This window comes from Lactuca saligna, chromosome 7 (assembly GCF_052625555.1).
Source record: "Lactuca saligna cultivar CGN05327 chromosome 7, ASM5262555v1, whole genome shotgun sequence".
Classification (NCBI taxonomy): Eukaryota; Viridiplantae; Streptophyta; class Magnoliopsida; order Asterales; family Asteraceae; genus Lactuca; species Lactuca saligna.
The window spans coordinates 50,132,060-50,154,568 of record NC_136423.1 but is presented as its reverse complement, the minus strand read 5'-3'; the positions used below and the strand labels follow the sequence as shown (position 1 = coordinate 50,154,568).

General features: G+C 34.8%; 1 non-coding gene across 1 annotated transcript; it reads right to left on the bottom strand.

Moving 5' to 3' along the window:
• Positions 1–4,521: 4,521 nt before the first annotated feature.
• On the bottom strand, positions 4,522–4,606 carry TRNAY-GUA (transfer RNA tyrosine (anticodon GUA)). The gene is given in 2 exon segments: positions 4,522–4,557; positions 4,570–4,606. It is a non-coding gene; the product is annotated as a tRNA-Tyr (tRNA).
• Between the last annotated feature and the right edge of the window lie 17,903 nt (positions 4,607–22,509).

The following is a 22,509-nucleotide window of genomic DNA, read 5'->3' as shown; positions in this document are numbered from 1 at the left end:
TATTTAATCACGTAAATCACATGTGATTAAATACATATAATCATATTTGATTATATGTATCTAATCACATATGATTTATATGGAAAAGATTCGTTTTCGTATTTTCTATTCAATATTTTTTCTCATGTATTTATTAATATATGATTATATGTATTTAATCACATATGATTCAATATTTGCTCTTGTGTATATAATCACATGTGATTATATGTATCTAATCACATATGATTTACATGGACAATATTCTTTTTTGTCCATATAAATCATATGTGATTAGATACATATAATCATATGTGATTAGATATATTTAATCACATATGACTAAAGTTGAGAAAAAACAATAATTAAATCGAGAACATGATAATGAATCTTGTCCACATAAATCATATGTGATTATATGTATATAATCACATATCATTTGAGGTGGACAAGATTCATTTTTGCCTTCTCGATTCAATAGTTGTGCACATGTACTTAATCACATATGATTAATTTGGATAAAGATTTGTTTTCGTGTTCTTGGTTTAATATTTGTTATCGTGTATATATTCACATGTGATTGTATGTATCTAATCACATATGATTTATGCAGACAAGATTTGTTTTTTCCAAATAAAATCATATGTGATTAGAAACATTTAATCATATCCGATTAAATGTATTTAATCACATATGATTAAAGTGGAAAAAAACAATTATTGAATCAAGAACGTGGAAATGAATCTTAGCCACATAAATCATATGTGATTAGATACACATAATCACATGTTATTATATGTATCTAATCGCATATGATTTATGTGGACAATATTCATTTTTGTGTTCTCGATTCAGTAGTTGTTCTCGTGTATTTAATCACATGTGATTATATGTATCTAATCACATATGATTTATGTAAATAAGATTCAAATTCATGTTCTCAATTCAATATTGCTTTTGCTTTTTTGATTCAATGGTTGTTCTCTTCTATATAACCACATATGATTATATGTATCTAATCACATATGAATTATATAGACAAGATTCTTTTTTCCATATAAATCATATGTGATTAGATACAATGATCACATATGATTAGATGTATTTAATCACATATGATTAAAGTTGACAAAGAATAATTACTGAATCGAGAACGTGATAATAATCTTGTCCACATAAATCATATTTGATTCAATAGTTGTTCTCATGTATTTAAATACATATAATAACATAAATCATATGTGATTATATATATTTAATCAAATAAATCATATAACCACCCTCCACCACCTATCTCCACCATACCTCCACCACCTACTATTTGCAACCAAGTATAGACATGTTTTCGTTTTTGCGTTCTTGATTCAATAGTTGTGCTTGTGTACTTAATCATATGTGATTATATGTGTCCAATGAAAAGATTCATTTTCTCATATTCCATTCAATAAATTTTCTCAGATATTTAATCATATCTAATTATATGTATTTATTCACGTATGATAAATGTGGAAATTTTTTTTTTTTTTTCATATTTTTGATGCAATAGTTGTTCCATGTATATAATCACATGTGATTATATGTATATAATCAGATGTGATTATATGTATATAATCACATATGATTTATATATAAAAATTCTTTTTTGTCCGGATAATTCACATGTGATTATTATATGAGAATATTATTGAATCACGTGTGACTAGATGCATAAAATCACACATGATTATATACATGAGAAGGACTATTGAATCAAGAACGTTAAAACAAATCTTTTCCAAATAAATCACATATGATTAAATACATATAATCACATGTGATTAAACCCAATACCTACCACCCACCCACTACCGCTACTCACAACCCAACACCCACCACTACCCACTCCCCATTTTAATCAAATTTGATTCAATACTTGGTTTCATGTATTTAATCACACCTGATTATATGTATATAATCAGTTGTGATTAAATGCCATTCCAAAACAATCACATGTGATTAAACCCTGTTATCATGCTTTGATTTGTGTGGACAAGATTTATTTTGGAGTTGTCGATTCAATAGTAAGTAGTGCTTAGTAATGAAATAGATATGAGGATAAAAAAAATCATATGAAAAGATACAATATTAAAGAACATAAGTATACATTATATTTGGTTCCATGGAATAAAATGATAAAGGAATGGAATGGGTTATTACATAACATTATAATGTGTTCATTGGCTTGTACAAAAGAAATGAGTGAAGCCAAATCAATTTCAGCAAAGCGAAGCCAAAGTAGATAATCAAGCTTTGCATCCACAGTCAGTTCGTATTCTAAATTTCATGTTCCCATCAAGGTCATAGAGGATTTGTACAATTTTGCTAGAAAATAGGGGATCAGAATTTAGCATCAGTGTCGTTACTAAACCCTGTCCCCCACCGGTTTGAATTACAAGTCAGCAGGCCTTAATTCACGAGAATTGAAGAATGGTTACCTGTCAAAATGGTGTTATACGAAGCTGGATTGATCTGGATAAGCTCTAGAGAACAGATTACCGAAGGATCAGTAGCAATGTTGTAAAACACACATCAGCGTCACCATCAGAAGTAAAAAATAAAATATCTGACTGCTCAGTTAGTTTCAACACAATCGATAACAAACACTTCAGCCCAAGGTTGTAGAACTCGTTACTCAGTACATGTTCGGCCGACTACCGAGTAGCGAGCACTCGGGAGTACTCGGATTTGGAAATTTTTATAGAAATATATTTAGGGAAATTATATATGTCAAAATTATAAGATAAAATCATAAGTTGATTGAATATATAACAAAATTGGATACATGTGAATACACAAAAAATGAAAAACACATAATGGTCTCACTTCGCAAATAATTACTGAAAATTTAAAATATATGTAGTAATAATCACATGTGTGTGTGTGTGTTAAATAATAAATCATTAAGTATATTATACATATTAATCACCGAGTTGACCGAATTTCACTACATTACTTGGTTCGTAAGGGGCCGATCGAGGAGTACTCGGGATTATGTAACTCGCCTCGGCAAGAGGGGGGGGGGGGGAGTAGCGAGTACTCGGAGGAGTAATCGGTCAATTCGGCAAGTTTTACAACACTGCTTCAACCTTCGTTTAATTACTAAATACCCCATGAATTTCATCGTTATAACTTTGTTCATATCTTATCAGTAGCTTCTAGCTTCTAACCTATGCGGTGGAGATTAGGGTAGATGGTGGCGTTCTCACCGATGCTTATCGGAGAAGATTAGGGTGTATGCTAGTGCGGGTGATTGTTGAAGGCATCAACAAAGTGGTGGTGAGGCGTAGGTGGTGGTGCTGCTATGATATACAGTGAAAGATGCTCCAGTTGTTTTCATCTAAAAAAGAAATGATTTATGTGACTTCATTAAAAGTTAGGCGCTTTTTGAAATATGTTCTCAAATGTTCTCAAAGAGGATATTGTTCTCATTTGAACATAATTCTCTCTCTCTCTCTTATATATATATATATATATATATATATATATATATATATATATATATATATATATATATATATATAACGGTTCGGTTCGGATATCCACGATTATCTAAACATCCAAACCGAAACCGACCCGTAAGTATACGGTTTTTACGGTTGCGGTTTCGGATTTGCCGGATCGGCTCGGTTTCGCGGGTTTTTTGCACACCCCTAGACTCTCCTTGTGTTCCTCCCCAGCATATATCTCGCCCGTGTTCCATAATTCTCAATTCCCCATAGCAGTCCCATAGTAGGAGGAAAATTTATAATGTAAATTGTCTTTGAAACTCTTAATTCATTGACGTTTGAATTAACAACCCTGCTATCGCCTCATGGCCCAAGTCGATAAAAAAAAACCCAGCCCATATACAATTGATTTCATTTATGATCCACATATATCTATCCATCACGTGAACCTATATAACAAAAAGACAAGAATAGAACCACACATAGATGCAAAAAACTTGAATGATGATCATCTTTTTTTGCTTGTAGGCTACTATCATTAGAGTTAACATCGAGCTTAAAAACAAACAAACCAACAACAAGTTTTGCCTGTCTAAAATATTTATCCATTATTTGAGAAACCATGTTTAAGAATTGTTAATATATATATATATATATATATATATATATATATATATATATATATATATATATATATATATATATATATATATATATATATATATATCTATTATTTTTTACTCAAATTGAGTGGCTAGTAATTTGGCTACGATGAGAGGTGGGAAACTACATAAAGTTTCATTAACTCATTAAGCGTTATTTGACAAAATGAAGGTTGTTTAGCCAATATACAGAAATTTCAAATTTTTTACAATAAAACATTATTTATGTAAAAGGTTATTTGACAAAATGATGGTTGAAGATGCGTCTAATGGTTTACTTACAATCAAAACATGAAATAAGAATAGAAAAGAATACTCTTTTTAAAATATATTTGAAACATAGAGAATGTCGTGAAGAAATTTTTTCCAAAAAACAACTAAAATTAAAATACTAATCCGACCTGCCGGATTCGAACCAGCGACCTAAGGATATCAGCAAACAACTACAGTCCTCCGCTCTACCAACTGAGCTAAGGTCGGTATTGTCTTTATACTAAATATTATTTAAATATATTATATTTAATATATGGAAATATGCTATTTCCCAGCTGCACTCTTGATATATTAACGTAACTGGTACTTATAGAACGACAGCGTATAAAACCAACGGAACTTATACTTACAAAACATGAGTATCTATAATGATAAAATTTTATTTTATTTTTAAATAAACGAATTACATATTTGGTCCTGGCTTGCAAAAAAGACAAGCTGTTGAAACATATTTTGTGTCTGGGGCCTAAACAATAAAAAGGGCCCTTAATTTTGTGTTTAGTTTGCCTGTGGTTATACTAAAGCGTGTTTGACTTTTCTTTTTTAATGATTTTTAAAATTTTTGGTTTTTTCAAAAAGTTAAAAATTTAAAAAGTTGTTTGGTAAGTTCAAAAGATTTTTTAAATTAGTTTTTTGAGAAGAATAAAAATGAGGAGGTTAAGAAGTCATGAATTGTGACTTTTAGCAATTTTTGTTTTTTTTTTCACTTTACCCATCAAAAGTTTAGACAAACACATTTACAAACACATTTTAAAACTATTTTTTGAAAAAAAAGCCATTTTTTTAAAAGAACTTTTTAGTTTAAAAAAGAGTAAATTCACAAACGGTCCCTATGGTTTAGTATAATTTATGTATTTGGTCCCTAACTTCTTTTTTTAACTCGAAAGGTTCCTATTGTTTGTTTTTGTTACGTGTTTGGTCCCTATGTTACCTAAAAAGACAATTTTGGCCTTGATTTTTTAATTTATATTAAATAAACACACCCCAAAATCCACCCCCTCACCTTACCTTACCTACTATATCATTTTTTCCTATTTAAATAATAGTCTTTTTAGGTAAGATAGGGGCCAAGCGCGTAACAAAAACAAATAGTAGGGACCAAGCGTGTAACAAAAATAAACAGTAGGGACCTTCCGAGTTAAAAAAATAAGTTAGGGACCAAACGTGCAAATTACCCCAAACCATAGGGACTATTCGTGTAATTTACTCTTTAAAAAATTATACCAAACACCCCTTTACTCTTTTGATTATCGCTACTACAAACAAAATCTTACAACTCTTGAATATTAAACACAAATCTCGGATAATAACCAATTCTTGGATTAGATTGCAATCGGGGAGTAATCCAATTGAATGCAAACCATGGAGGTGTTTGACACGGATCTTTTGGAAGCGTTTGAAATCTTCTAGTTTTAGTTTTTGACAAAATGGTATAGTTTAAACAAAAAGCTTCGTTTGACAGTATGAGCGTTTAGCATTTAATTTAACAAAACGTTTCAAATCTAAAAACTACTTCATGTAGCATTTAACAAAACACTACCGAGTTTTTGAAATCAATTTCTACAATTACCCTTATATATATATATATATATATATATATATATATATATATATATATATATATATATATATATATATATATATATATATATATATATATATATATATATCCGGTAAGAAATTTTTTTTGGTAGGAAGGTAAGAAGTTTTTTTTCTACATATTTTTTTGACGAACAAAATAAATGAATCACTAGATGATTCATTTGTAAGATGATTCATAAGAAAAAATTCCCAAAAAAACATCTTTATGATTCATTTTTAAGTAAATTAAGAAAAAACTCATTTTTATGATAATTTTAGTAAATAACAACAAAATCATTGTATAAATGAATCATCGAGATGTTTTTTTGAGAATTTTTTCTTGTGAATTATCTTACAAATGAATCATCTAATGATTCATTTTATTTGTTCGCGAAAAAAATATGTAGAAAAAAAACTTCTTACCTTCCTACCAAAAATTTCCTTCTTATTTGATCTTGATTCTATATATATATATATATATATATATATATATATATATATATATATATATATATATATATATATATATATATATATATATATATATATATATATATATATATATATATATATATATATATATATATATATATATATATAATCAATTTTCCTTTTATGTAATTTTATATATTTCAAAAACTACAGCTACTTTTGTCAAACACTCATATAACAAATAAAAACTACAACTTTCTGCTACCAGCTACCCACTACACGCTACCAGCTACCTGCTACCTGCTACCCGTTTCCAGCTAACAACTATTTTTGCCAAACACACCCCACGTGTTCGATGAAAGTCCAATGATAATTTTCGACCTTATATAGAAGCCAAATTATATTCAACTAAGTTTTTCTGTTTTAATCACAAATACAAAATGATGTTGCAATTATTTCTTAATCTTTTTGTTTTGATGTACCATGTATTAAATTTTGACTTTTGACTTTTGACTTTTAATTTCAGTGTGTTTCTTCCTAAATTTTTGTAGGTTGAATGATTGTGTATATGTTTTATTGGTTATCTTCAATACAAAATAATTTCTATTCGACATGCTCAAATTCCAGTGGCCGATTAAAAATTGAACCAATAGTAAAAAGGATAATTTTGGTAATATATGTTTGTAGGAAGCTAAATTTGTTGTCGTTAGTATTGCTACTCACGAATTGGGCAACTTTTAGCTGAATTTGGAAGATTAAGTTAGGAATCGAGTTTTATTTTGTTTATATATGTATGTGTTACTTTCCAAACATCAATCTTATTTACAAGGAATTCATTGGTCTTTGCTATTCAATATTAAAACAGAAGGTAGGATCTGTTTACCACTTTTTGTATAACAAACTTTAGTTCAAGTAAATAGTTTTTAGAACATAATATTTCTTTGTTTTGGCATGTAATGTTATTAGTCAACATGTTGGTTGAAAGTAAGGGCAGGATTCAACAAAGTCAACACAACTTGAAATGATCCATTGGAAATATCTGTTGGGTATTTAATATTTATCGACAAAGTCATCAAATTTCAGTTGCTTCAAAAGTAATTCCATTGTCTTCTTCACCATCATGTAACATACACGTTTTGAAATAGTATTTTGTAATGAATAAAATTGTGAAATATTATGTAAATTGAGTGTTAAGTTCTAACAGATGATTTTTACTAGAAATGAAGTAAAACTATATTTAGAATCACTCACAAAATATTGGAACTCTTATGAGATTCCAATTAAAAGCCAAATAGTGAAATTTAGCGAAAATATAAAATTTTAAATAAGTAAAATTTTATTATTAGATGTTGTAGAGAATCTCGTTAGAAACTTGTAGGCAAAAACCTCATCAAAATCCGAGTTATAACGAAGAAGTTATGACTAACTGAAGATCCGCGACAAAACCGGCACGACGCCGAATGACGTAAAAAGTGAGTTTTTGATAAACTACTTTTTAGCCTTAGTAATCTAAATGAAAGTCGTAATATTCGTTAAACCGAGAAATTCGATAAAAAAACGCCAAAATCTGACTTCGTATGAGGAAGTTATGATTTTTCAAAGTTTCAACTTAGCAGTAGACAGCTAAAAACTCGAATTTTAGATCGAGCGATATTTTATCGATACATCCTAAACAAGAATCGAAGGTCTCGTCATATTTAGTACAACGGTAAAAAGTCTGACAAAAACGGATGTCAGATGAAGAAGTTATGAATTTTTAACGGATTTTCCTGTCCCAATCTATTAAAAATAATAATATTAAAAATAAAATCAAAATTAGCCGACAAAGTCTAAACGAAAGTTGTAGAGTGTAATTTTAGCTACGCCTGCATATAAATAACGTAAAAAGCGGAGCTCGTATGCGAAAGTTATGGATTTTAGAAGTTCGGGGCCCGAAAATCGAAAAATTTCGCATGAATAGTACCGGCCACGTCACCTCGCACGAAGCAGCTGCGTCACCGGAGACGTGGCCCAGACCGAGCTGCTTCGCTGCTTGCTTCCGAGACCGACGTGTGTTCTTCCCTGATTCGCCGAAGCCGAGGTCCAGCAGGAGCGAGACACGCCTCGCCTACCAGCTTCGTATCCGACCCTCGCATCCGAGCCTCCCCTTCTTGCCACCTGCACCTCGCTGTTGCTGCCACCGAACCCTTCGTTGCTTAAGCCAACTCCGAACCTCAGCCCTATATAAAGAGGACCTGCGAGATCTTCCGACTAACTTTGAAAATTTGCCACTTTTAGCCCCTCTTTCCATATTTTCTTCATTTTGACTTTCCCCGAAGCCCCGAAATCAATTTTAGCACCTGAAACACGTTCCTAGACCCCCGAGAAGCCTGAAAATTTTATCTTTTCGGTTTTGAAGCCCTACCTTCGCAGATCCCGGTTTTCAATCAAGCTCCCGATTTTCAACATAGAAAGACATATTTAAAGCCAAAGTGTTGTCCAAATTACTATTTTAACCCCCGGTTAACTTAAGGTGAGTTCAATATATAGGAACAATTGTATGTTATGTGTTATATGTGCTATGAGCTTTTCAGTATTATCATTCTGAGTTATTTTCTCGTGTTATTCGCTATATTTATAGCAATTGTAATACCTTTGACCATGTGATCAGTGAAAGGACTTAGATTCATATTGGTACTGGTACGTAGCCTCTGACCATGTAGAGCATGTCTCCGTAAGAGAATGACTTCTATTCTATGGCATTGGCAAATGGTTAGACAGGACTATAAGCCTGAAATCTAACATGAGGTTAATCAGAAATTGCATGTCATCTATGCCATTTGGGCCAAAGCTTTATTGATGTATATCAAAAATTGAAAAGAATATCTTTGAATAATGTCTTTGATTGATATGAACGCTTGTCACATGATCTCACATACATCTTGTTGTTCCTCTTTGATTTGCCACATTGAAGTATATATATGGCATAACATTATATTGTATCTATTTTTGAACTCACTAAGCATCACCGCTTACCCTATCAATGTTTAACAATTGCAGGTGATAAATAACTAGTATGTTTACATACTATTGAAAGATGTAGAATAGTTTGTAATAGTACTTTTGTACTACTTTTTATGTTTGTATAAATTACAATATCCTGGGTAGTTATGTAATATATATATATATATATATATATATATATATATATATATATATATATATATATATATATATATATAACACTTTCTAATAGAAGGTTTGTATCCAATAGTTTGTAATTCCCTTTTTTTTATCAATGTAAAATATTGCTTTTATAAATATGCAAAAAACATGTTTTGGAGTAATGATATTGTGAAGTACGAAAGTTTGGGTCTTTCAAAAATACGAAAGTTGGGGTCTTTCAACCATGGGTTTAACCCTAGTCTCCATACTATATAAAGATGTCCTTGGTTGGTGAAATTGGCACTAGTGTGGGTACACTAAGAAGGGCTAGCCGATTTCACTAAAGAGAACCAAGTATTCATATTCTCTAAAGTCTTCCAAGGTGTTTTAGTGATTTGTGATTCCACTTGAGGCTTCCACACTATTGGGGCTAAGCTCTTAAAGCTTGAAGACATCAAGCTACATCAAAAGGTATGTTATCTAACTAGTACTTTGTAGTATAAGAACTTCATAATATGCTAGTTAGGATTACAGCCTTGGAAAGATCTTATTTGCATGTATAATAGAGAAAACATAAATCCAAGGTATTTAGGGTTGCATGTACACTTAGGAGTGTTAAAATGCTCAAAACCCAACAACCCTGTCATCAACTTTTGCTAACATAATGAACGTTACCTGACCCACGTCGGCCTCACCTCCTATCTGGTCTTTAGTGATCCATCTTCTCCTCACTTCAAACACGTTATGGCTCTTTCACAAATGAAACCAACCTAATACACATCATAATATCTCAAACCATCATCAACATACCTACCACTACCGGCCAACCAGTACGACACTCATATCTAACCCATATCACCCCTTCGGGTTGGAATACCAACTTGTCTAATCAATTCAACTATCGAGTTGAAATTCTCAGGGTTTGTTGGCCTACTACCTCAACCTACCGCTCCCTTGAGCCTCTGTACCTATGACTTTTAGTCGGCCCGCACCGGGTATCTTGGCCTATTGCGTAAAGTAGGACCGCCACAACCCTATCCAAATGCCATAGACGATCATGCGAAAGATCTAACCCGGTTCCCAAAACCTGAATGACAAGATATTCTAATCCCAAGCCTTCCTAAGGCTAACAAATACCTATTCAGATCTACTTCCCAGTCCCTAACTGGAGTATTACCCGATCCAAGAAGATTAATCCTTTGAGGCACTCCAAACTGATGAGATCACCAAGATCCTCTGTACTCCATCCGATCTCTAATAACAACTTCCGATCAACCCAAAAATACACTGGAGTCTTCCGCCTACTCCAGCAGCATGATAAATACTTGGGGACAGAGCTGCTGATTGCTATAGCATAGTAGCATACTTAATACCCACACATAGATCTACAAACACATACAGAGTCTTCAACATGACTGGACTGCCTCACCAGGCCTTCAGTCTATCTGGACCACTGACTGGACCACTCTTAGAATCTCCAGCATGTCTGGACCACCTCTCTGGTCCTTCAGCCTGTCTGGACCGTTCTCCAAGCCTTCGGCCTAATCCTAGGCCTTAAGTCGATCGTCCACCCTCTCAGAAATATGTGGTCTGTTCCCCGACCCGCGTCTCTACCACATACGCTAAACAACCCGCACACCCGTGCTGAATGTACTGCCGAGCCCTAGCAACTAATAAAACCCTCTATCTAACAATCCAAAAACCCTCAGAGTCGAGCACATCCTCAACCGAATACGCGAACTGAACTCAATTCTTGAAATCCAACCTGGTTCCCCATATTCTTCTATCAAGCACCTAGAAGACGTGTTTCTTATGTTGGGGTGTCTTACCGAACCCCCAATCAACACAACCCGCAAACCAAGCAGCCGCTAGGGCCCCCATTCTCCCTGTCGGGTTGTGAAACTTATCCCCGTTTCAAAACCTCTCCCGCTTTCACATCCCGGGGTAACTCTCCCCCACTTAGATTTGAATAGGCCTTCATAATACATGAAAATTGGAGGATTCCCAATCCTTCTCACTTCCCAACGATTGATCCGATGACAACTGTGACATCCCCAAAATCACGGTCAGAAAAGACCGATTTTGTTTATGCTTTATAAAAATCAGAGTACTTCATTTTATAAAAAGGTTGCGGAATTTGTTCCCAGAAAAACATGGTAAATACGTTATTAAAACATTTTCGAAGAAACGTATTTATTTCATTTTAAAACGTTTGGGATGTCATCGTTAATACAGGAACATAAGCATAAACAGAACTTACAATTATTCATACTAGTGGTCTACATCTCTTTAAATCTCTCAGCGTAATGTCACTTCATATCAACACCTGTGATATAAATAAACTGAGTGGGTCAGGTTGGGAAACCTGGTGAGCACATAGGGATTTCAATCCCACAATGTTATACCATATATATAGTTTAAAATTCACAAAATATACAATTTCACCATACATATATATAAACAACTCTTATCCCACCCTGTCGATCCTCGCAACGAGGCTATCCATACTCTCGGACCTAAGATTAGTCGTTTTACCTACTCCATACTCTCGGATCAGAAATGAACGAATTTACCAAATCCATACTCTCGGACTAGGGACGAATGACTAATCCATACTCTCGGATTAAAGATGAATGATTATGCCTAATCCATACTCTCGGACTAGGGAAAATAGCTAATCCATACTCTCGGATTAACGACGAATGATTATGCCTAATCCATATTCTCGGACTAGGGACATTGACTATGTCTAATCCATACTCCCGGATAAGTGACATATACTAACTTCTATTCTCTGAGTTTAACTCACTTGAACTCGTAAGAATATACTACCCAATATTCCTCATATTTAATTTAGGTCTACTCTTTATCCTAAATTATCAAATATAATCAGGTATGTTCTTTAACACGAATTTCAAGCAACATCAATTAACTCGCACATAAACATATAATTAATACTTCAATCAATACTTGTATTAAAATCATGTTCATGAAAGGGACTATGCACTCACCTGAGAAGGTGGTGACTCGGTACTCGGACATCGCTTCGTTTACTTTAAAATAATTCCCTTCGACGAAACAACGGGTTTTATAGAAAACCAGGCTTTGCTTGGAGCAGCGTTTCCGAGCCGAAAAGCTCTTCTTCTCGGAGCCGTCGAGCACTCCGGGGCTTCCGCCTGGTGCTAGGGAGGTTCCCTAGGCTTTTCGGGGGATTTCGGGGCTAGAGAGAGGTTCTAGAGAGAGAGTAAAGAGAAGAAAGAATGGGAAAGGTGTGAAGAAAATGAGGGTGGGAGAGGTGGTATTTATAGGGTGAAAATGGCTGAACTTGGTGCCACATGTCACCATCTAGTGGCAAGACTTGGGGAGAAAGCAATGGCCAAGATTGTGCCACATCACCCATTTTCGCACAACACACTTCCGACTTCTAAAATCCGTAACTTTCACATACGACCTCCGTTTTTGACGTTCTTTATATCCACGCGTAGGTAAAAATAATATCTACAACTTTCAGTTTGACTCCATCGGCTAATTCTCGACCGATCTTAAATTTAACAGTACGAGGCGTTTAGACTGTTAAATGACCGCGAAGAATTCGTAACTCCTTCATACGGACTCCGTTTTCGTCTGTCTTTTTACCGTTGAGTTCCTATTAATGAGATCTTCAACTCTCATTTATTTTACGTAAGCCAAAAACCGCTCGAACTAAAATTCGAGTTTCGGGCTGTACACTGCTAAGCCGAATCTTAGAAAAATCATAACTTCCTCATACGAAGTCAGATTTGGGCGTTCTTTTTATCGACGCTCTTATTTTAACATATTCTACGACTTTTGTTTAGATTGCTAAGGCTAAAAAGTCTTCTATCATAAATTCACTATTTACGTCTTCCGGTGTCGTGCCGGTTTTGCCGTAAAACTTCGGCGGGCCATAACTTCTTCGTTATAACTCGGATATTGGCGTTTTTTATATGTACGGAAACCTTGTGACATATTCTAAAACTTGGTTTAGACTATTCATTCTAAATAATCTTTTGTCGAAAAGTCATTTTTGACCCGTATTGCCTCTAAATTGACTAGCTCGGATCTGCGGGCGTTACAATTATCTCCCCCTTAGGATGATTACGTCCCGGAATCATCAACGAAACAAGGATCGTATAATGACTCCATACGTCATCTCTTCATCCTAGGTAATAATTATAACTTCTTTATTCCTTCAAGTCTATCTCTTAGACTTATTGACTGTAAGCAGTACTTGATCATGCACCTGCTCTCTACCTCATATTAGACTCCAAATTATGACCTATCATCATGTGATGTACGTTTAGACTCAGGTCTCTTAAATTCTAAAACAGACTAAGCCTTCCTTCATGTTCTAATGTGATATAATCATACTTTAACATGTAGCATTTCTAGCTACCAATGAGCGCGATACTTCTATTGATCGCTTTGATTTTTAATGGTTTGGTTTAAGTCGGACGCTATATTAAACTTGGTTCTCTGAACCACGTAACCTACTCATCGTAGTCGGACTCAAGGTGATATGACCACTAGGGTCGGGATAACAACAATCTTCTTAGTCATTACCGAAACAATGTTAACGGCATACTTGAATAAAACGAAATCAATTACTGGCTTCTTTGTAACCTTGTGACTTTCCCTGATCCAAGTGTGAGTCCTGTGCTTCCGGTAGTATAGGCCTCTACTACCATTCACACCTACTCATACTCGTCCCAAGTATTATCCCGCAGTTTTTCCAAGTCACCATACAAGAAAACCATACAACAACTTAACACATCAGATAACAAAACAAAGGTTTTATATTATTTCTTGAAACTGTTACATAGGTGTTCAAGTTCACCCTAGACTATGCCTCTAATGGGCTACATCATGAGGTACTATCTACACGATTACTCCATAACTCAATCCTCGGATGTCAAGCCTTCACTCTTGAACCCTCGCATTGTCATCTGCTTCGTCAAGGATCATTTGAAATGCTCTCGCCTTTGGCTTTGGTGGCACATTTGGCTTTGTAGCCCGTTCTCTCTTTGGGCAGTCTTGTTTGAAGTGTCCTTCTTCTCCACACTTAAAGCAGACTTCTCTCTTGGTTGTGCATTCGCTAGCGTAATGACCAGTCTTCCCACATTTAAAGCATGTCGTATATTTAGAGCATTTCCCGATGTGCTTCTTTCTACACTTGTCACACCATTGCATTCCTTCTTCAAACTTCGAGAATTTTCTCTTCTTGCTGGACCTTGAAGATCCTTCAAACTTTCTCTTCTCGCCAACCTCCATCTTGCTGGAGGCTCTTCCCTTGATCATATCTTCGACAGACTTGGCAGCCCAGATAGCTGCCTCTAGAGTAGGTGCTTGACGCACTGGCACCACATACTCCCATGGAAGTCCTTTTGCGTACTTGTCGATTTTCTTCAGCTCATCCGGAACAAGACGCAAGGCGAACTCCATCTTCTCTGTGAAGTTGTTGGTGTATTCATCGATTGACATGCTTCCCTTCTTTAGGGTTAGAAACTGGTTCTCTAGCTCAAGCAGGTTTTGAGTTGAGCAGTACTTTCGTTTGAATTGCACCAGAAATTCTGCCCATGTCAGTTGCAGAGGCTCATTAGGGCTCAGAGTCTTCCCCAAGGTATTCCACCAACGTACAACGCCTCCTAGAAACTGACGCACTGCAAATGTGGTCTGTAGCTTCCCTCTACAACCGCATGTCATGAAGGCTAACTCCATCTCCGAGATCCAATCCATGACCCCGATCGGATCCTCCTTTCCAGTGAAAGTCGATGGCTTTCAAGTCAGAAAATCCTTGTACTTGCATCCATTCCTCTCGACCTCGTCATCTTGGTTGTTTTGTCGAACTATTGGTGGGTTGAATTGACCAACAGTCCCACTGTAGTTTCCTTCCTCAGTATGCCCTTTCGTTTAACTCGGGCTGTTCGATCTGAATAGTGGCTTCCTCACTATTTTGCTGGAGCAAACGTCTACTTTCCTCCATTTGATGATCCAACATCGCTTGGATCATCGCTTGCACTCCGGCCATTGTGACTGGCTCAGCGGTGGCTTCCATCACCGGTATTTGCTCAATCACTAGGGGTTGGTTTCTGTTCCCATTTGCATTCATGTTTCCGCTACGGGTTCTTGCCATTTTGATCTATACACCGAATAAGGTGAATCTAGATCTTTACTTAGGATTGACGGTTAAATCATCCTTATCACTCCGAAACGTTTATATGTGATATGGGCGTATTTAGTTATAAAATTCATGCATTATCTTAATACTTTATGTTGTTTTTGTCTCATTTAATGAACAAAAGGTGCTTAATTAGTTTAGAATTTCATTTTTTAGCAATAAATACATGCTCGAAAGGAAAATGAAGCGGAACTAGCGATTGGACGCATGGATCTTGGATTTTGAAGAAAGAAGGATGTTGCTGGACAGCTTGACCCCTCGTCAGTGTTTTGGCCATATCTCATGAACCGTAACTTCGATTGATGAGATTCAAAATGTTCTGAAAACTAGACACAATTTCGGACGACTTTCGTGTTTTGAGAAAATGCTGATTCCAAACGTACTCGGCGAGTAGGGTCGATTTACTCGCCGAGTTGGTCTGAAGTTTCGCGATTCTGGACGCGCTGACTTGCCGTACACGGGTTTTAAGTGATGGACTCGCCGAGTAGCCCCTGTTTTGTGAAAATCTATATAAAGGGACTTTCAGATCGATACCCTAGCAGAGAGATAAACCCTTGGAGGCCAATTGTCGACTAAAGGTGCTGTTGGAGCGTGAGAAGCAAGGGAATCAACCCTACATTCAATTTTAAGGAGAATCAAGTCAAAATCAAGTTTACTCTTACCTAATCTCTTGTTTGAACTATGTTTTTATCAATTGATTTCGTTTTTGTGCTTGTTTCCATTGTAATGATGAGCTAAAAACTCATAACTTCTATTTAGGTAGATGAATTTGTGAACATGGATTGATTATTTGATTAGGATTAATTTTAATTGGTGATTATGTTTTATTAAGCTTGTTAAAGAACCTTATGTGTTAACAATAACTATTCTTCTGTTAATAAATCAGTAATTTAGTTGTATGAACATCTCTTAGTTGCTAATTTCATATGATTTACGTGACCACATAGTTGTATGTCTAGGAATAACGAATGTGAAACTAGAATTAACTTGAAGATAGGTAAGTTAATGTGTGAGCTTGTGTGATACACCATCAACAAGAGGTTAATTGAATCACCAATTTGATTAGCTAATTACAAGTCTTTCTAAACCCAAATCAACAAACTAGGAAATTCATTAATTTAGACAACTGGCCATTGCTTGAATTAATCTGTTTTCTAAGGATTAGCTATAGCGAATGTGAATCTAATCACTTTAGTCGGTAACCAATGAAGAATTAATCCGATATATTTACCATAAAATCATCCATGGGAACAAATGAGTCGAACCTAAACAGAAGTCCTCTTTATTATTGAATTTAGTTGATTTTTATTTGCTTAGCTCTTAGTTTCTTAGTTTAAGTTTTAGTTAATTGTTTAAGTTTCTAGTCTTGCAAAACTAGAGAAAACCTCCTTTCTATTACTTGTTTTATTTAGATAATATTAGCATCTATTTTAATTGTTTACCGTTCCCTGTGTTCGATACCCTACTTACCTGAACTAAACTGCTAATCGATAGGTACACTGCCTTTCGTGTGTTTGTCTTTGCGTTTAAGTTAGTAGGATTAAAACTAGTTTGTTTCACACACATCAAGTTTTTGGCGCCGTTGCCGGGGAACGGTTCTAAATAGTTAATTTTATTTGCTAATTGTTATCATTTTTTTATTTTATTTGTTGATTAATTTTTTTATTTAGTTTAATAGTTTATTTTTATTTTTTATTTATTATGTATTTTCCAAATCTCGATGCTTTTGATGCTTTTCTTGAGGAAGTAGTACAGGAAATTGAGCAAGAAGATGAGGAGTGTGGATGGGATGAAGATTTGAAGAAATTTGATAGATGGTTAGATAACATCTTGCCCAACACACAAGAACAATTTGAGTCACAATAGCTAAAGTTACAAGATGAAGAATTTAATCCAGAAAGAGACTTAGAGGAGCTGGAAAGATTGCTAGCAGAAGGGTCAGATGAAGAACAAGAACAAGCTGAATTGCAGGAACCAAGCTGTGGTTTGACTATTACCACGACATGCCCCCCTATATTTACATTTTGTGTTTCGAAGCGTGGGGTGACGACTCCAACTTTGGAGAAAGTTCTGAGGCACGATCCGTTTTTGATTAGTATCTAACCGGTTCCAACCTTTGTCAAGATTGTTGGGTTTCATGAATTCGAGCTTGTTTGGCCAATTTTAGAAGTAAAGAGCCAAATTTTACAAATTGGTCCACCAAAGAAAATATTTAATGCAATGGATGGATGGGCATCGAATTTATTAGAAGTTTATTAAGTTGAGAGTCCAGCTAAAGACTCGCACAAAAAGAAGCGCTTGCGGGAGGCAACCCGTCATTAGAGTTTTCTTTTCTTTTTCTTTCTAAACTTCTAGTGTTTAAGGATAATTTAGGATTTTTTTTATTTTAATGTTTTTTTAATTACTTGGTTTTTGTTTTTGATCTTTTCAGTTTGAGTGTAAGGATGCATGTGAGGGTCTAGAGTCAAGGCTGATGAAGCGAGAAATCGAGTCTAGGCGAGAGAGGAAACGAAGTTTTGAGTTAAGCTATGAGTCCAATTGATAGAAGGGTTATGTAGTGTTTGTTACCTAAAGAAAAATGAGGGAAATTATTAGTTTATATAACCCCCATACATCAGAAACGGACTTGGGCAGAATAAAATTTTTGTCACACAGCGGTCTACTCGCCGAGTGCATCTTATGGACTCGTCGGGTCCATGTGAAAATTCACGATTCTTCTGCCATTTACGCTTCAACTCGGCGAGTCTACATACTTACTCGATGAGTCACTCATTCTTCTTAATTTTGAGCTGAAGATTTGATGACATTTGATATGCGCATTGGTTCTATTCTTTGAAGATCATTTTCCGAGCATTTCTAAGAGTTTTTCCCTTATGTTCGGAGCTTTTGTAAAGACTGTACCACACGAGATTTTGACACCCAAGACATGGATGAGCTGTTCCCATGTATAAAGTCAATTGAAGATGGAGATGAAGAGAATAGATATCAACCTCGCCACTACTATCCCAGGGGAGTTTGTTCCAATTCTCTCTTTATTTTTATTGTTCTTTATCATGCATGATATGCAATGGGGACATTGCATAAATTAAGTGTGGGGTAGGGGGTTGGTTGGTTACACTAGTTAATTTTTAAAGTTTTGCATAAAATTTTCTAGGATTAATTTAGAAAATTTTGGTAAAGCAATTAGGGATCATGCTAGTATTATATTTGATGATTGCATGAAAACCCAAATGTTTAGTTGAGCCTATATACGTTCTAGTGCATTTGTGGCTTCCTTATTCTAGTGAAATCATGGGACAAAAACACGACCTCGCTTAGTTTGAAGGATGCAATAGGTTTAGCATCGTGTACCAGAAATGTATCCAGGAAAATTATTATCGTTAACCAATAAAGGTTGAAGTTGAGCGCCCCTGCTTAAGCATGTAGGGTTTTGAGTGAAAAAAAAGTAAGTTACATGTTAAAAAGAGAGAGAGAATTACAAGAAAAAGTTTGAAGAGTTTTTGGAGCATCAAAGTTAAGTATGAAATTAGAAGATCGAAAATTCCGAAGAAATTAAAAAGTTGAAGATACCAAAAATCAAACAACAAGGTGGTGAATTCAAAGAAATTAAAGATCAAATGTCAAAGAAGTGAAGAATTCCAAAGAGCTCCAATGTGGTATCATAAATTGTAATTATCTAGATTATGTATGCTTGGGTTGCTCAACCAAAAATACCTTAAGGTTAAGAGGTTTTCTGAGGATGGATTCGGAGGGATGCATAAAATGAGCATTGTTCGGAAAAAGCGGGCGAATGTTTATGAGGATTGTGAGTATTTGGAGTATGGGGGGTTATTAGGAACATTTTAGACACAAATGCATGCGTTGCGGTCTTGGCATAATGGCTGGGTTTGATTGGGATTGTCTTATGTAATATTAGTGTATTAAAATTCAGTTTTGCTTGGGGGCAAGCAAAAGTCAAGTGTGGGGTATTTTGATATGGGCGTATTTAGTTATAAAATTCATGCATTATCTTAATACTTTATGTTGTTTTTGTCTCATTTAATGAACAAAAGGTGCTTAATTAGTTTAGAATTTCATTTTTCAGCAATAAATACATGCTCGAAAGGAAAATGAAGCGGAACTAGCGATTGGACGCATGGATCTTGGATTTTGAAGAAAGAAGGATGTTGCTGGACAGCTTGACCCCTCGTCAGTGTTTTGGCCATATCTCATGAACCGTAACTTCGATTGATGAGATTCAAAATGTTCTGAAAACTAGACACAATTTCGGACGACTTTCGTGTTTTGAGAAAATGCTGATTCCAAACGTACTCGGCGAGTAGGGTCGATTTACTCGCCGAGTTGGTCTGAAGTTTCGCGATTCTGGACGCGCTGACTTGCCGTACACGGGTTTTAAGTGATGGACTCGCCAAGTAGGTCAATGGACTCGCCGAGTAGCCCCTGTTTTGTGAAAATCTATATAAAGGGACTTTCAGATCGATACCCTAGCAGAGAGATAAACCCTTGGAGGCCAATTGTCGACTAAAGGTGCTGTTGGAGCGTGGGAAGCAAGGGAATCAACCCTACATTCAATTTTAAGGAGAATCAAGTCAAAATCAAGTTTACTCTTACCTAATCTCTTGTTTGAACTATGTTTTTATCAATTGATTTCGTTTTTGTGCTTGTTTCCATTGTAATGATGAGCTAAAAACTCATAACTTCTATTTAGGTAGATGAATTTGTGAACATGGATTGATTATTTGATTAGGATTAATTTTAATTGGTGATTATGTTTTATTAAGCTTGTTAAAGAACCTTATGTGTTAACAATAACTATTCTTCTGTTAATAAATCAGTAATTTAGTTGTATGAACATCTCTTAGTTGCTAATTTCATATGATTTACGTGACCACATAGTTGTATGTCTAGGAATAACGAATGTGAAACTAGAATTAACTTGAAGATAGGTAAGTTAATGTGTGAGCTTGTGTGATACACCATCAACAAGAGGTTAATTGAATCACCAATTTGATTAGCTAATTACAAGTCTTTCTAAACCCAAATCAACAAACTAGGAAATTCATTAATTTAGACAACTGGCCATTGCTTGAATTAATCTGTTTTCTAAGGATTAGCTATAGCGAATGTGAATCTAATCACTTTAGTCGGTAACCAATGAAGAATTAATCCGATATATTTACCATAAAATCATCCATGGGAACAAATGAGTCGAACCTAAACAGAAGTCCTCTTTATTATTGAATTTAGTTGATTTTTATTTGCTTAGCTCTTAGTTTCTTAGTTTAAGTTTTAGTTAATTGTTTAAGTTTCTAGTCTTGCAAAACTAGAGAAAACCTCCTTTCTATTACTTGTTTTATTTAGATAATATTAGCATATATTTTAATTGTTTACCGTTCCCTGTGTTCGATACCCTACTTACCTGAACTAAACTGCTAATCGATAGGTACACTGCCTTTCGTGTGTTTGTCTTTGCGTTTAAGTTAGTAGGATTAAAACTAGTTTGTTTCACACACATCAATATGCTAGTTCTAATATCGTAGTCGTACGTTTAGAATCCTAAACACATACGGTTTCCAGATCCGGTCGGCAACAGACCATAGATCCGAACAACTAACAGCATATCAAGCACAAGTATTTAGCACATAAAAGCATTTTAGGCATAATTCCTAAAATAAGCTAGTGCTCACACCTCCCAATCATCGCTTAGCATTCTAAGTTTAAGTCTAGAAATAAATCCATATTCCTAATTCGCTTAAACTAATGCTCTGATACCAACTGTGACATCCCCAAAATCACGGCCAGAAAAGACCGATTTTGTTTATGCTTTATAAAAATCAGAGTACTTCATTTTATAAAAAGGTTGCGGAATTTGTTCCCAGAAAAACATGGTAAATACGTTATTAAAACATTTTCGAAGAAACGTATTTATTTCATTTTAAAACGTTTGGGATGTCATCGTTAATATAGGAACATAAGCATAAACAGAACTTACAATTATTCACACTAGTGGTCTACATCTCTTTAAATCTCTCAGTGTAATGTCACTTCATATCAACACCTGTGATATAAATAAACTGAGTGGGTCAGGTTGGGAAACCTGGTGAGCACATAGGGATTTCAATCCCACAATGTTATACCATATATATAGTTTAAAATTCACAAAATATACAATTTCACCATACATATATATAAACAACTCTTATCTCACCCTGTCGATCCTCGCAACGAGGCTATCCATACTCTCGGACCTAAGATTAGTAGTTTTACCTACTCCATACTCTCGGATCAGAAATGAACGAATTTACCAAATCCATACTCTCGGACTAGGGACGAATGACTAATCCATACTCTCGGATTAAAGATGAATGATTATGCCTAATCCATACTCTCGGACTAGGGACAATAGCTAATCCATACTCTCGGATTAACGACGAATGATTATGCCTAATCCATATTCTCGGACTAGGGACATTGACTATGTCTAATCTATACTCCCGGATAAGTGACATATACTAACTTCTATTCTCTGAGTTTAACTCACTTGAACTCGTAAGAATATACTACCCAATATTCCTCATATTTAATTTAGGTCTACTCTTTATCCTAAATTATCAAATATAATCAGGTATGTTCTTTAACACGAATTTCAAGCAACATCAATTAACTCGCACATAAACATATAATTAATACTTCAATCAATACTTGTATTAAAATCATGTTCATGAAAGGGACTATGCACTCACCTGAGAAGGTGGTG